The sequence below is a fragment of the Lepidothrix coronata genome, unplaced genomic scaffold (genome assembly GCF_001604755.1).
Source record: "Lepidothrix coronata isolate B3197 unplaced genomic scaffold, Lepidothrix_coronata-1.0 Scaffold82, whole genome shotgun sequence".
Classification (NCBI taxonomy): domain Eukaryota; kingdom Metazoa; phylum Chordata; class Aves; order Passeriformes; family Pipridae; genus Lepidothrix; species Lepidothrix coronata.
The window spans coordinates 728260-743701 of record NW_016690262.1 but is presented as its reverse complement, the minus strand read 5'-3'; positions in this window follow the sequence as shown (position 1 = coordinate 743701).

The window sequence follows — 15442 nt, the reverse complement described above, 5'->3', positions numbered from 1 at the left end:
TTGGAAGCTTTCAGGGAGATAATTTGTAAACAAGTCAAAGCTGGATCAAATAAATGCTGATGTTTTATTTCAATCACCTGCTCTTCATGACTAACACCTCACCTGATATCACAGGAGTTAGCAAAGCACTGCTTTTATAAGTATTTTATGGGGCTGTCTTTAAATATAAGTCATACTCAAGTTCTGCCATGACAATATTCTCATTAGATCTCATTTTTCTTAACATTGGGAGAGCTGGAAGTTTAGAAGTATTAGGTTCAGCAGTGGTCTTGCTCCTTACAAGGACAACAGAGAAACCAGAGAAGCTGGGCCAATAAAGTTAAAAATCCGTGTGCACTCAAAAGGGAGGACCCAGCATTGGCATGCAGCTTCTACCAGGATATGGCTGCCTTTCCGTCTCTCCTCCCACCGAGGAGCACAAGGAAGGACAGAGGGACAGCCCTGTGGCTTCGGGAAAGGGAAGAGGAGCAGGCAGCCAGGCAGGAACTCCTCATACCTCAGTGGAGCCCTGCTGAGGGAAGCAGGAGGACACACAGCCCTTTACAGTAGCTGAGGGAACAAGGATGTGCCATTCTCACAGCAGCCACCTCACCTTTGTCACCCTTTACTAACTTAAAGGGTGGGCCCTGCCCCAGCCCTTCAGTCACCACAGCAAAAGCTGTGGGGTCACACTGCAAAAAAGATGCCAAGGTGTTCTGTGCTTTTGTATTTGAAAAAAGAACTTTCAAATGTGGAGTCAACGAGATGTCAGGTTTCTCATCCCTGGGAACACATTCCCTTTTTATCTTATGGATGGCTTGTGCATCCAGGCCTGTCACAGCCTGATCCTTGCTGGGGACGCACAGCTACTCATGTCTGAGGAGATGCTGTGTGTCTTTCCACCAGAGATGGGGTGAGAAAGAAAGAATAGATCAGTAACATCAGACAGAGGTTAATGATGCAAAAATGTCAGCCCTTAGACACGATTTTGGGTATTTTCTATTCCTGTAAGAGATGCAATTTCTGTGCATCATCTCACATGACAGTTATGGGAATTTATTAATCGCAAGCCAAATAACCCATTTCATTTTCCTTCCTTTGGTTACCAAATCCACAGCCAGACAAGAGACAGCAGTTTCTCTGGCCAGGTTTACTTGTGATCAATCTCTGCTGTTTTTGTAGCCTGCTTGGTTGTAATGCTCAGCAGGGAGCATGTGTTCCTACATGCTTTCTGAAATATTAATACAAAAAATTGTACTGAGGTTTCTGATAGCAGCAGATTGGCTTCTCTGAGGTTTCCTGATTAGAAGTGTATTGGTGATTCCGAGAAGCCAGTGGCGCCGAAATGGGTTAAACCTAATAAGGTTTTGAAAGCTGATAGCGTAATTTAAGAGGGCTCAGAGTCACAAAGCTGCAGACCTGGCTGACCCCAGCAAATTACAGTGTTTGTTAATGTTCTCTTACAGATATCTTCTAGTCAACCAAAAGCAGATATATTAAGTGAAAAATTGACTTGTGGTTCACAAAGATAGGCTACCTTTTCTTCCTTATTTTTGATAATTGGTCAACTAAGATGTAAAGGAGGGGCTTCATGGCTTCTGTTTTTATCAGGGCTCTGGGGAATGCAGTCTTCAAAAACATTAACTTCAGCTTCCAACTAAAGAAACGTAATTGCCTTAAAATCTTTATCATCATAATCTTACACAATATGTGCCCCCTGGGAAATCTAAAAACAATTTAAGGAATAGAAGGCATGGGAGAAATCCTTTTACTGTGAGCATGATGATTATAATCATATAAGCTTTAGAATCAGTGCAACTGGAATGTAGAGTGATTAAAAAAAGCACTAAAATTTATATTGTGCTTTCAGAATCAGTGTTAATTAAATGAGGTGGTGGCCAACTCACAGTGTTTTAAACTGAATCTTCTTACTAAATGTTTAATGACAATAAGTTGGCTTAGGAACATTTCTTGCAGTCTTTCAAGAAGGGTTTTATTGAAATTCTGTTTCAAACCAGGACAAACTGACAGCTTTAAGAAGCCAGTAACTGAATAGAGAAAAGGGATTTTCATTGTTACTAAGTCTAAATTAATGCAAACAATTAACAGGGGTAACAGTCTCATGACTCCTCATAATCTCGTTATGTTCTGAAGAAGGTGTCTGCATTCCCAGGCCTCCCCTATTCAGTAATGAAAATACTCTCCTAGGCACAGGCCAACACAAACAGCAGTCAACAGACGAAAATACTGGACAAAACAGGAATAAAGGTGCAAGATGTCAATGGTGCCGACCTCAGGTTATGAGTTAGCTGACATTCTTGAGAGAGAAACTATCAAAGGCTCTTGCATCAGCTTCACCATTTATTCACTGAGACTAGTTGCTGAAGTTCAATTTATAACTTTTATTACAAAACAATAGTCTGAGTTCAGGCAAGGCCAAACACGCCATTTTGGTAGCTTTTTCATGCTCAGAACCTTGCAATCCTGATAGGATTGCCTGAGGAAGCTAATCCCTCACAGCAGAGGCAATATTAGCAGGGAGAAAAGTGAGTAGTGGCCAAAGTCACTTGCATTCTCCAAGTGTGCGGCCGCCGCTCTCCCTCTCTACTGCTACACAGAGTGACTGGATAGTCTGAGTGTTAGAGAGAAACCAGAGTTCACAGAGAAGTAGGGATGTTCAACACTGTCTTGGGAAACATGGGGAGCCAGGGGTCACCAGGCACTGCCTTGGCCACTCATGAGTTTAAAACGTGCACTGCTGCTTTGCGAGATGATAATCTCTCAATATCTATTCCCTCAATACGTTGCTCCGGAGGCAATTGATTCAGATGTAAAATTCTCTTCATTAAATAATATTCTGACATTCCCCTTTCAGGAAATGAGAATTTAAGTACAATAAGCAATGTGAGTCACCTGTGATGATCACAGGCAGAATTTGCATGTAAACTGGGATTAAAATCTCTGAGTTTATGACTGTCAGTGCTGTCTGTGCATAGAGCTCACCTGCTTTAAGAAAATGAAGAATAGTCTGTTGGTTCTGCATTCTACAAAAAAAGCATACTTGGTGAGATTTTTATACCCATTTGCTTTAAATTTGAGCACTCATCTGAATTCACTGCATTCATCTTCCATGCCAGTGACTACAGTATCACTGCTGTCAGTGCTGCCTGAAGGCCCAATTCTTGCAATGATCAAATTTTTTTGCTCACAATGCATCTGGGGCTATCACAAAGGTGCCACAATTTGCCTCAGTAGGGAAGCTTATGCCTTAGCTCTTAATGTGGCCTCTGATTCTTATTCCAAGGTAAATTTTAGGGGAAGGGATCTTGGCCCACTGAAGTCACTATAAACACTCTCATAGACTTCAAAGAGAGACCCAGGAAGTCAATTATGTTTAATTTTTTTACTGCTCTACACAAAAGTTAAAAAAGAAAGAAAAGTTTCTAAATAATCCATAATTTATCTGATCACTATATAGGAAGGGATCTGCCTCTGTGTTATCTGTGTTTAGAGAACTCTCTAATTCCTAAAACTAAGACATGTGATGACAACACATTTTGAGAAAAAAACCTGCACAAAAAAATAAACAAAAAGCCCCTAACCAACCAAAACAAGCACCAAAAACATGCTAAAAGTGAAGTCTGAGCACTTCCAATTTGCATAAGGATGTACAGAAAACAAATAACCAGTTACACAATTACACTTTGAATCAAACTGCTGTTATTAAATCATTCTAATTTTCATATAATGGTAAGTTTCAGTAGCAGGTCCACTCCTGAGACTGTAAAAACAGCAAGACAATGCCACAATAAAAGATGAAATACATGTGTTGACACACTATTCAAGGACTGACTTTTCACTCCTCCAGGTTGCAAAGTGTTGACTGAACAGTGAGAGTAAAAAATTAATTGTCTTCTTGAAGACTTATCTCCACAAAGTAGTCTTTCTCCATTTTTTAAATGTTTTTCCCTCTTCTCATACTACAGATGGATAAATTAAGACTGCCATGTTGGTGATGGCAACTTAGAATTTAGTACCACTTTGGGACAATGCAATACATTTCAGTGACTATCAAGCGAAATATAAAACCTTAAATCAAGTTAAAGAGAAGTTGTGTGGTTAAAGCTGTAAAAGCTTATTTTGTGTGAAATATATTTAGAGGTTTATATATAAACCAGTTGGGTTTTTTCTATTCCTGCCTAAAAATATGCACTGTCACTGTGTGACTATAGATTTTTACTCCCAATTCATAACCACAAGGGACTTTCTAGTACTGTGAGCTAGAATAATAGCAATTCCAGTGATGAAAAAAGAAACACTACTAACAACAACAAAAAGGAGCTAGTCTGTTTCCCAAGATCTTGGAGTATGTAAAACAAGTCCCACACTGTTCCTCCTAAGGCTTAGTATAAGATTACTAAGATTTTTCTTCTTTTTATCTTTATAAAAAATCACAGGCCTAACAGGGAAATCATGAATCAATGATCCCTAGAAAGATAATATAAGTGAATTAATACTTCAAGAAGAGGATAATCTGGTGCTGTATTCCTGAATTCCAGAATGCCTCAAGGCCACCTGTGTAATCTGCATGATTTAGACAGTGCCGCTTTCAGATGTAACTCTTGCCTCGTGAGAAAGTTTTTATTTGAGTGAAACCTAAATTTAATAACTTAATGTATTTTTACACGAAACAGACATAATGTGACTAGATAAGGACTGGGTACCAAGACAGATCTTGCTGGTTACACAGCCAAGCTAATGCTGGTAGTCTTTGCCTGAAAAGTCTTGAATCCTTTTAAGTAAAATGGAATAATTTCAACAAAATAAAGGCAGGATGCTTCGCTCTGTGCTATAGCTTGCCATAATTAGGGTTCTCTGGACACTTAGGATAAACGGTATTAAGAGGTCTCAGGCATCAGACATCAGAATGATGTCTTTGCATTTGTGCTTGGCAATGGTTTCAGCATCAAGATGCTACATGAAAAGCACCTCCACTCAGTGATGAGTTAAGAGAAGGAGAGATGTTATAATTGTGGTCTGAGAACCTGTGGTAAACTGAGATTTTCAGAACATCACCTAATTTATTTCTGCTAAAAAATACAATCCTGCAAAGTCTGGCAGCGATGCTGAAGGACTTACCAGAAGCAGAATCTCACAGCTCTCTGCACAGATCCCCACAATAGCTAACTTTTTATCTTTTAAAATATGAGTTTAAAGCACTTTCTCATAACTTTTGAAGGTGCCTATCTGCTGCAGAATAAAAAGGAAAAATTAGATTAGGAACTGAAAATTTCCTTAGGTATTTTTCTAAAAGAATAGACACATCTTATTTCAGGTGAACAGATAATGTATTTTATTTTCATGGGGGAAAGAAGAGAAAGAAAATAGATTTGCTAAGTTTGCCATTTTCTTCACAAACATAAAGACAGGAATGAATATATTGACATTTCTTTGGTTTTCAAGAACTGTGAAGTTTTCATAAACCATGGAAATTATTAGAAAATATTTACCAAAACCTTTTTTTATCATTCCTTTTCCCTTCATTTTTCTATGTCTGAACTCTACAAAGAGCATGGCTGTTCTTCTACTGCAACAAGAGCTCCTATCACCAAATTATTACTTTAGCCAAAGAAATAAAAAAGGAAGGGAAACGCATATAGTTCAATAAAAAGCATAAAGACTTGTATTGCAAATGACATATGGATCAAAATAATGGGATCTCTGCTGTTCCCAGAAAGAGCTGCAATGAACTGATTGGAATTTCACCTTGAGGTTGCCTCTGGTCTCAGTTGTCTTCCTTAGTATGGGTATTATTCAATAACCACTGTGATGCTGGTGACAATATCCCACCAGTATTGCAAAACTCCCAGCGCAATCTTTACTTTATGTCTGAAAATACGTGTGTGCATCCACTGACAGGGAAAAATATTTTAAAGCATACTAAATTTATATGACACCCTTTAACCTAAAGGATTGCAATAAGTTTCAGAAACTGCATGCCTTTAGCATGCCTTTACCAGACAAAATATAAATCGCTGCTGGGATGGTTTGCAAAACACTTGCCAACAGGTTGCCAGTATATGGGAATGGTAGTAATGGTTTATTTAGATAAAGTACTTTTTACAAAGTTTTTACCATTTTACTGCAGTACTACAAAAAATGAAGTAAAAGTTTTCCTGTCCTTGCTAAAGAAACAAGTCTATTATTTCTTCCCGTAAGAACTCCAATTTGTTTATATGATATTCAATTGATTTACCTTTAAAGGATGAAAGTGCCAGTCAAGTTTGTTCGGAGTTCCAGAAAGTCTGGAGATAAGACGTAGTATTCAGTTGTATAAATGCAATTCTACTCTATTAAATTAACTTCTCTCAGTATTCATACTAATGTAAGAACAATGTCAGTATTATGCTTAAAATCTTATCCATCCCAGTTCTTTTAAGCTGTCTAGTTCTCTGACGACTCTTGTTCCTGCTCTTTTTATTGTCAGCTACAAAGAGGTCACCATCTTCAGTTCTGTGGAGTAGTACCAAAACTGTAAATGACCTGGTTAAGGATACTATATCCTAATTAAAAAAGCAGCTGTACGTATAGAGTTGCCCAATGCTTTTAAGTTAGCATAAATTACTGACATTATTACTGCAGATAATAAGGGAATGCTAAGTGGTGAGATCTTCAGTGAAAAGTTGTGAAATTTGAAGTTAACATGAGAACAGCACTTTTAAATAGACATCAAGTACCAAAAAAAAAAAAAAAAAAAAAAACTAGTACTCTGGATCAAAGGAATAAGTTTAAGTACCCTTTAGATATTACTATGAATTAAATTAATCACTAGAATTAAGGTCACACATAACTGTTTTACTACATTAGACTCATTTTTTTGGTGTTTAAATGTGTCTTTGGCTGTCCCTCAGCTAAAGCCAGAAAATAACCCTATTTCTTTATAAAGGGCATTTCAAGTAACTGTTGTCCTAGCATTTAGGCACAATAATACACAGCTTCAAAAGACAGAATTAAACTGCTTTAGTGGAATTACCTAGTTAGCAATGACTTTAATGTTAGGGGTTTTTTTAACCCCCCACCACAGAATTGCAGATTACGAGTGAAAAATTGAAAATGTTTGGGGGCATAAAGAAGATCAGTCATCCTCTACTGACCTGCAAAATGTATGGTTTGAAACATTTAAAATTCCCTTTTGCTGCAAACCAAGGCCAGTGTTATAACCAGACATGGTTCAATGAATTGCATTTAATGCTGTTATTCAAGTTTGCTGAGTCCAGATTACCAAAATAGAGACAATAAAATTTGTATATAGGCTTGATAAGAAGTCTCAATGTATTGGCCCTAAACATTTAACTCATAGAAACTGCAGATGATAAATACTTCTTATTAGTGGCAGGAGGTAAAATCAGAGATTGATAGAAGAATTTAAGTTGGAAAAGACCTTTAAGATCATTAAGTCCAACTGTAAAATGAGGGACAATTGCAACAGACAGTGAACATTTAGGCTGGATATCAGTAAAACCTTCTTTACTAGGAGAGTGATACAATTTCTACCCTAAAAAGCTGAGGAGACCACACTGTCTCAAATATTATGGGCTTCCTACACCCGGAGTTTTCCAAGACTGAGCTAGACGAAGCTACAGCTATTCCTTCCTACACCTCTATCCTTCTCTCAAATCTACATAGGACTGAGCATCCAGAGATTTCTGCTTTAGTGGACCACATCCTTTCTGTGATCCTAGCATGTGTCCCTGCTTATCAAATGGCCAACCCTTTTTTTAATGATACAGGGCTGTAGAAGGAACTCATGTCCCCAAGCAATGACTGGTTCCATTAGAGGACAGAGCAGGAAAAGAAGCAATTCAAGCTCGCTGTGGCGAGTGGAGTCTAAAAGATACAAAATTCACTTCCCTGTGCCTCCTTGCCAAGTGTTGTTTTTACAGAGCTGAAACAAAGCAACCAGCCAACCTACTTTGTCCTCTGGATGATGACAGGATGGCATCAAGCAGTACTGAGAGATCTAGCCACTTTCAAAATGAGACTTTACTGATTTCCCAGCAGGAAATCCACTGCATCCTCCTGAGGAATATTTACACTTTACTTGTACGTTATAGAAGTTTTCACAAATCTGAAGAAGAGCAAAATTAACTCTTGTTCAAGTTTAGATAAACAAAAGCATTATTGGCAAGCACCATTACTAATATGTAATGGTGACAGCACAGCACAGTGGCTCCTGAGATAATTAATCCACTAAATTTTCTTGTCTGCATGATGGTCTTTGAAAGCAAATGAGTGTGAGTGATAAGTTTAGTATTTTTAATGGATTTTGTTGTTAGAGATGACTGAGAGTCACTGGCAGGTGAGGCTATGAAGTTATTGAGCAGTTGTGTGCTAATATATATGGCACCAAAAAATAGCTAGATCACCAGCTTCACAATGAGCCAAGGACTCTGAAGTGAGGGTCAGACTCTAAATACATAGAATAAGCATAGTAAGAAAGAATAATAATAAAATAGAAATAATAAAATAAACTGTGTCTCTGCATGGTTGCTTAGCATTGGGGCTCTAGACCTCTTCTTATAGGAGAAGAATTTTAAACAAAACAAATTTCTCTTGTTGCCAAGAAAACAACGTAATTTTGCAAAATCAGTAAGGTTGGATTAAGGAAATAAAAAGAGTTAGAATCGATTTGTTCACTAGTTATCAGAATGAAAAAAGTTTCTCTCACCCAGTTTATGTTAAGTTGATAATAGCCTGACAAAACTTTTAGATGAAACTCATAGATTGGGATATACAAAATTATGATATACGTTATAAATTTGCCCATATTAATAATTTTGTTGCCTGCCATTCACATCTCTGCCTTTTACATCTTTCAATTTCTGTCAATCTACAGAAAAACTGTTTTTAAAAAGGCTGGACTGCAAACTCTATTTAAATAGTATTGTAGATTTAACCTCAGTAGTTTAGATAGATGAAAAGTCTGACTCTCACAGTCAAAACAAAGCCCTTTACAGAAAGCACTAAACCATTTTTCTAAAATCAATACTAGAGAATACAGTACCAAGTTTTTGGTTTTATATCCCTTCCATCCCCCATTCTCTTGAGAGTACTATACTGAATAGTTTACCATCTTGCTGGAGTACAGTACTGTAATAGCAAGTAATATGTCAAAGTGATATTTTTGAGCACAGTAATGCTGGGATTTTATAACAGACCGCAGGTTTCAGAATAATCAATGTATATTTATAATGACTTAATTACAGTGATTAGATATGTCTCTGCTGCCCTAAGGAAAACTGAAAGGAAGGATACAGTTTCAATTATATATAGCATAACCCAGCTGAGTTCAGTTTTGCAAAGTTTGCTATTAGCAAAACCCATTTTACCCCAGTGAAAATAGCTTTTTCAATGAAAGACTCTGGGGACACACAATGCATTACAACAGGCTTAGGAACCGAACTTGTTGAAGGAATCATCTCACCTGAAGCAGTGATCACAAACTGCCATGTGGCTGAAACAATCACTTGGAGTATCAGAAAAACCTAGTTCAAATATTTCTGATACACTGCTACAACCTGAACCCCATGGTTTGCTTTTAAGTCATAGCAAAGGTCTGGCAAAGGTCTAGTCTTAGTCTGCAATATCAATACCTCTCTGAAATTCTTTATGGATGCTTTCTGAAGTAGAAAAACAAACCCACACTTGAAAAATAGCCTTGTTTGTTTCTTAATTAATTAACAACACACAGTTCAATTTGCTGTCATTTGCTCAGGTGACTGTAACTTTGAGGTCCACAAATTTTACCTGTGACAATCTCAAATTAGGTAGTAAAGAAAGTATTCACAGAAGATGTTTTGTATGAATGCAATTATCCATATCACTTAGCTGCATTAATCTACTTAGAAGTGAGGGGAATGGATGAGATAAAAAAAGAGGGTGTATTTTAATCTTCTTGATGGTAGTCCTGTAAGAAAGGATAAATTCAAAGATTTCTCACTGTTCCAATCTGTGACTTCTGGTTGCTTTCCAGTTCAGTGTTCCAAAGTTTAGCTTGTACACGAGGAGAATTAAAGGACTGTCGAAATAATCCTTCAAGACAGAAAATAAAAAAGAAAGGATAATGATGCTTTTCATGGCACCTGAGCAGTTAGTCTGTGGTTAGTCTGTGTAACACAGGCAGCAGTTCTGGCCAGGGAGCTGCCTCCTGCACAAGGCTGTCAGCCATTCATTCTCCCCATAGGTACCACTTTCTTTGTGCAGACAGAAAAAAGTAGTACTCAAATAACAGTGCCTAGAACACTTCCTGCAGTGTGGGCGTATTGGGGTTGTGTGGCAAGGTTTCAGTAGCAGGGGGGCCACAGGGATAGCTTCTGTGAGAAGCTGCCAGAAGCTTTCCCTGTATCCAGTGGAGCCAAAGCCAGCAGCTCCAAGACTGGCCAAGGCCAAACCCATCAACGGTGGTAGCACCTCCTGGATAATGCATTAAGGGGAAACAAAACCTTTGTGGAGGGTTGTCTCCCATGGGAGGGACCCCAGGCTGGAGCAGGGTGAGGAGTCTTCTGCCTGTGGCATAAGGAGTGGCAGAGATAACTGATCACAGCCCCCATTCCCTGTCCCTCTGCACCGCTGGGCGGGAAGGAGGTACAGAAACCAGGAGTAAAGCCCAGGAAGAAGGGAGGGGGGAAAGGTGTTTTAAAATTTGAGTTTGTTTCTCATTATCCTGCTCTGGTTTGATTGGTATTAAACTAAACTACCTGTTTTGCCCATGGCAGTAATTGGTGAGTGATCTCTCCCTGTCCTTATCTCGACCCATGAGCTCTTCGTTGTATTTTCTCTCCCCTGTCCAGCTGAAGAAAGGAGTGATAGAGCAGCTTTGGTGAGCACCCAGCATCCAGCCAGGGTCAACCCAGCACAGTGGGAGACACCATTTCAAAGCAATCCACCTGTCTGATGTGCAGCAGGGACTTGAACATCATTTTATTCTATCTCCATGGAGTGCTCTGCAGTACAGTGGCTGTCCTGGAGGGGTTCTCTGTAATTTTTAAAATCAAGTTTGATTAATTGATTATAAAGACAGACAAAGCTATGTTGACCATGGAGACTGACTTCCTATATCATACTCTTTTGGGAAGTTCCCAAAATAGATAATTTCACCAGAAGACAGTAAAGCAAATTTCATTCTGATGTAAATAATTATATAGTCATTGAGTGAGTATGTGGAGAGGGCCATCCCAGTCAGTAGGGCAGCTTAGCAACAGAGTCAAATATCTTTTATTTTTATATTTTATATTTTTTTATCTTTTATACTTTATTTTTTAAAGACAACATTTTTGTTTTCTGATAATACAATGTGTTTTTTAATTATTTTGCCAGAAACAGTGAATATAAATATCCCAGAAAACTATCCTACTCATATATTGCTTCACTTCTGTCTTCTAAAGGATAGACTCTTACATAGATTTACATTAACATAACGTTAAGGATTTCACTAAAACGTGAACATCAATAAAATGTAGTAGTGAACTAAATGTGTAAAGTAAACATTTTACCTTGATGTGCAAATGTGACTGTCATATTAAAAAATGTGACTGTCAAAGATCTGAGAATGAAGGAGGCCCAAAACTAGACTGCCTCTGAAATTGGTCTGTAAACTTCTGTAACATAACGATTTGTCTATTTTTTTTAATTTCTTTTTCTCTGCCACTTCTGTTACAGCCCTCCTAGAGTCTGAAAAAGAACTTTGTATTTTATCCACCCTATTTTTCTTGATTCCAGCTTACCAATCTTTCATTATTTCAATAAGACCACTCATGCTAAAAGGAAGGACCCAAGTACTCCTACTAAACTGAAGAAATAAAACTGGCCTGTTAGAGGGTGTGGGTGTGTTAGATGGCTTTTTCAAGTAGTATCCAAATATGCTTTAAAGCACATGTTGCCTTTTTCTTCTTCTGTTCCCTTTCCACTTATAAAATTGTTGAAAAAAATTTTTATAAGATTGATAGAAAGAGTTTTCAACCCTATTTTTAAGAAGCAGTCTTCTTGGACAGAGTAAAATAAGTTCAGTCATCCTCTTTAAGCAGAGATGAATAAAACAGAGAATTAACAAAAACATTATGTAATATTGTTTCTCCTTTTTCTTTCTGATGTTCCTACCTGAATATCACCTTGGTTTAAAAATATGAACATTTCATGCTTTAATGTTTCTATTTACTGTGCAGCGAAATAATCAAGCAACAGTCCCACTTCTTTTCATATTTTCAGTACCTTATTATCACTTCTCTGTTCGGGTGCTGAAATTTCTTGAAAAGAAGATGAATATACAGTCCAATAGCTGTAAATCTAGTCTGAAGTTTTGAAAACTCGGGCAGCTCTCTAGTTTGCTGGAGACTTACTTTGTCTTTCTTTCTTTCTTTTTTTTTTTTTTTTTNAGTTATGTGTGACCTTAATTCTAGTGATTAATTTAATTCATAGTAATATCTAAAGGGTACTTAAACTTATTCCTTTGATCCAGAGTACTAGTTTTCTTTTTTTTTTTTTTTTGGAAGGAAAAAAAAAGACTAGCACCTGAATCTAAGCTTGTCTGATAGTTGATACACTTAAAGTCTCAGAAATGTAGTGGGAAAAAATGTATGGTTGGTATAATATTATATACAGAATTTAAAATGTGTGATTTAGGATTAATTTTCTTTCCTCTAAGGATTTGTGTCACTTCTCTATTTAGGATACAGTATGTTCTTGAAAAGAAGACAAATATTTGGTCCAGTAGTTATAGTACTAGCCTGAAGCTTCAAAATCTCAGATAATTCCATGTTTTGCTGTATAACCTTGGAGAAGTCATTTTGTCTGTCTATTGCAATCCTGTGTCTGTAAAATGAAAATAATAGTAGTACTTCTCTGTCAGTGGGGTGTTGTAAGGGATGCAGTTTCCACAGGGATGAAAACTACATCAGTGTCCTAAGCACCTTCAGAACGATAGATAAATTTTAACTAGCGGAGGCATTTTGGATATATAATGAAAAGAATGGATGATTTTATCCTGAATTTGTCAACCTTGAATGGAGGCAGCATAGGTCAGTTAATGTTGTGGCACCTGAAAAATGAAAGGTGCAATGAGATCCATGGAAGCCCCAGGACGATGCAGGCATATTGACACATAATGCAAATCAGGAAGGCAGTAAATACTGATGTCACACAGAGAGCTTTGGAACAAACAAATGAAGCTTCAGTATTATGGAACCTTATCACAACACTCTTTTCTCATGTTAATGCATTTCTAATGCAGCCAAAATGATGCTTCTCAGAAGAGCCACTTTTCCATGTTCTCTAAAGATTATTCCTTTACTCATTGTTGAATCCTGCATATCCCTTCCTGAAATCATTTTAATCTTCCCTCTCAAGCTCAACTGTGTTGAAATGTATATTCTGCATGAATGGTGCTTTGGTACAGCAATTACTTCATTTTGATTAGAGATGTGCTCGTGAGATCTCCAGAAACTAAAGTCTATTTTAAATAGAATTCACTTTTGATATAGACCTGTCTCTTCCTGTGGGAGAAATGTCTCCTGAGATTTCTGATATATTTTGCCTCTAGTGAGCTAGATAGAGAGAACAGCTCTTTAGATTCTAGATTAAGACAGAAGGGGGAGAAGAAAGACTAAAAAAAAAATGTCCCAAGACTTTATCATCAGCTGAAAAATAAAGGTCAGAGAGTAAAGACTTAATCTGGGACTATTTCTCCTAATGAACATGGTCAGGAATGATGAATATGAATTATGTGCTGTGAGAAATATGAAGTAAAGACACTCTACAAGCATTTAAAGACTCCATTGAACAAAATGTCCTACAATAAATGAGAAAAATAAGTGGTTCAAGCAACATGTAGAAATAGAAGGAAGTCTCTCCTCCCTAACAAAATTTTCCAGGTGATCAAGTTAATTTTCCTGGCACTGCAGCAAGGTTCCTTTTGTGTATATAATCACCTACAGAGTATAGAATAACTTAATTTTGTTCAGCCTTTCTTTTCATATTTTTTTGGTTGAAAATGACAAGCACAAGATTTAGAATATAAAATCAATTGTGAGGGATTTTTGCTCCTTAGAAAAAGAGCCAAGAGGAGACAGGGAGTGAATAGTATGCAAGTTATAAAAGGATAACATGAAGCTTTTTACTCCTTATGTGCTTCTTGAAATGTTCTCTGTTGGAAAAAAAAAAGGGAAATACAGTCTACATTCCATTAGAAAGGAACGATACAAAGAAGAAACAGGTGTGCTACTTTGTTTTTACATATCTAGTAATTTCTCCCTCTTGCTGGTACTGTCAGGTAGTGTCTAGCAAGCTGACAAATCTGAAAGAAACTGATAAAACAAAGAGATCACTGAATTAGGATTACATATGTTATATGTTCTTGTAAGGAAAATGTGTTTTTACTGTATTACTCGATGTAACCAGTGACCTTTCTCTAATGTCCAGTCATAAAGCATTTGATAGACAGGTGTCATTTGAAGAAATATTTTTACAGGAGCAGAGCTGAGCATACTTGCTCAAAAAAACTTTCTGAATGGTTTATACTGCAGATCTCTCTGTCATCATTCACATTTTTCACAACGCAGATTCTCAGAAAATGCCTTAATAAATGCTAAGTAGAAAATAACCTCTTGTTTAGAATGAAAATAGTAAGATGAGTTATCTAAAAAAATACTACAAAGGCCTTACAGGGATAAACAAGTTTCCCACATGATTAACATTTCTCCAGACTAATAGTATCTCAAACAAAACAACTGCAAACAAATGCACGCAAAAAATCAAAACCAATTCACAAATAATTTGCGAGCAGTCAAAAAGATTAAATTCATGGCATAAACTGATCACTAGTAATAGCCTATCTCTTATTTGGAATGATACCAGCTGTTGGCAATTTGCTGAGAATTCAGATTTTGGCATGGAAACTCTTTTCACTCCATCCGTCACAGTCTGACTTAAGAGGGTTGGAAGATAAAGGGGCAAAAAGTAAATAAATTCTGCTTGTTGCCTAAGGCAAAATTTAGTTTGTTACTCAGCTTGTTGCAGTATACATCACTTTTAATGAACTTCCTAATGAAATCCACTTACTTTCTTCTGTTCTTTAATTTGTGAAAGAACAAAAACATGTTTATATGCCTCCAAGTTCAAGAAGTCCCAATATGCATGAAATGTGAAGAATGAGCCTGCCATGTATGTTGAGATCTTGCAATATTTTGTTAATTCAGGGGTTAAGATGGCTTTTGACATGCACGTTTGATCTTCATCAAGACCAAATGAAGGAATGGTAAGTATTCAATGGATTATTGATGAATGAAACCAAAGACAATGTTGTCCAAATACTAAAGAGAAAGAAAAGAAAAAAAAGAAGAGGAGAGAAGAGGAGAGGAGAGAAGAGAAGAGAAGAGAAGAGAAGAGAAGAGAAGAGAAGAGAAGAGAAGAG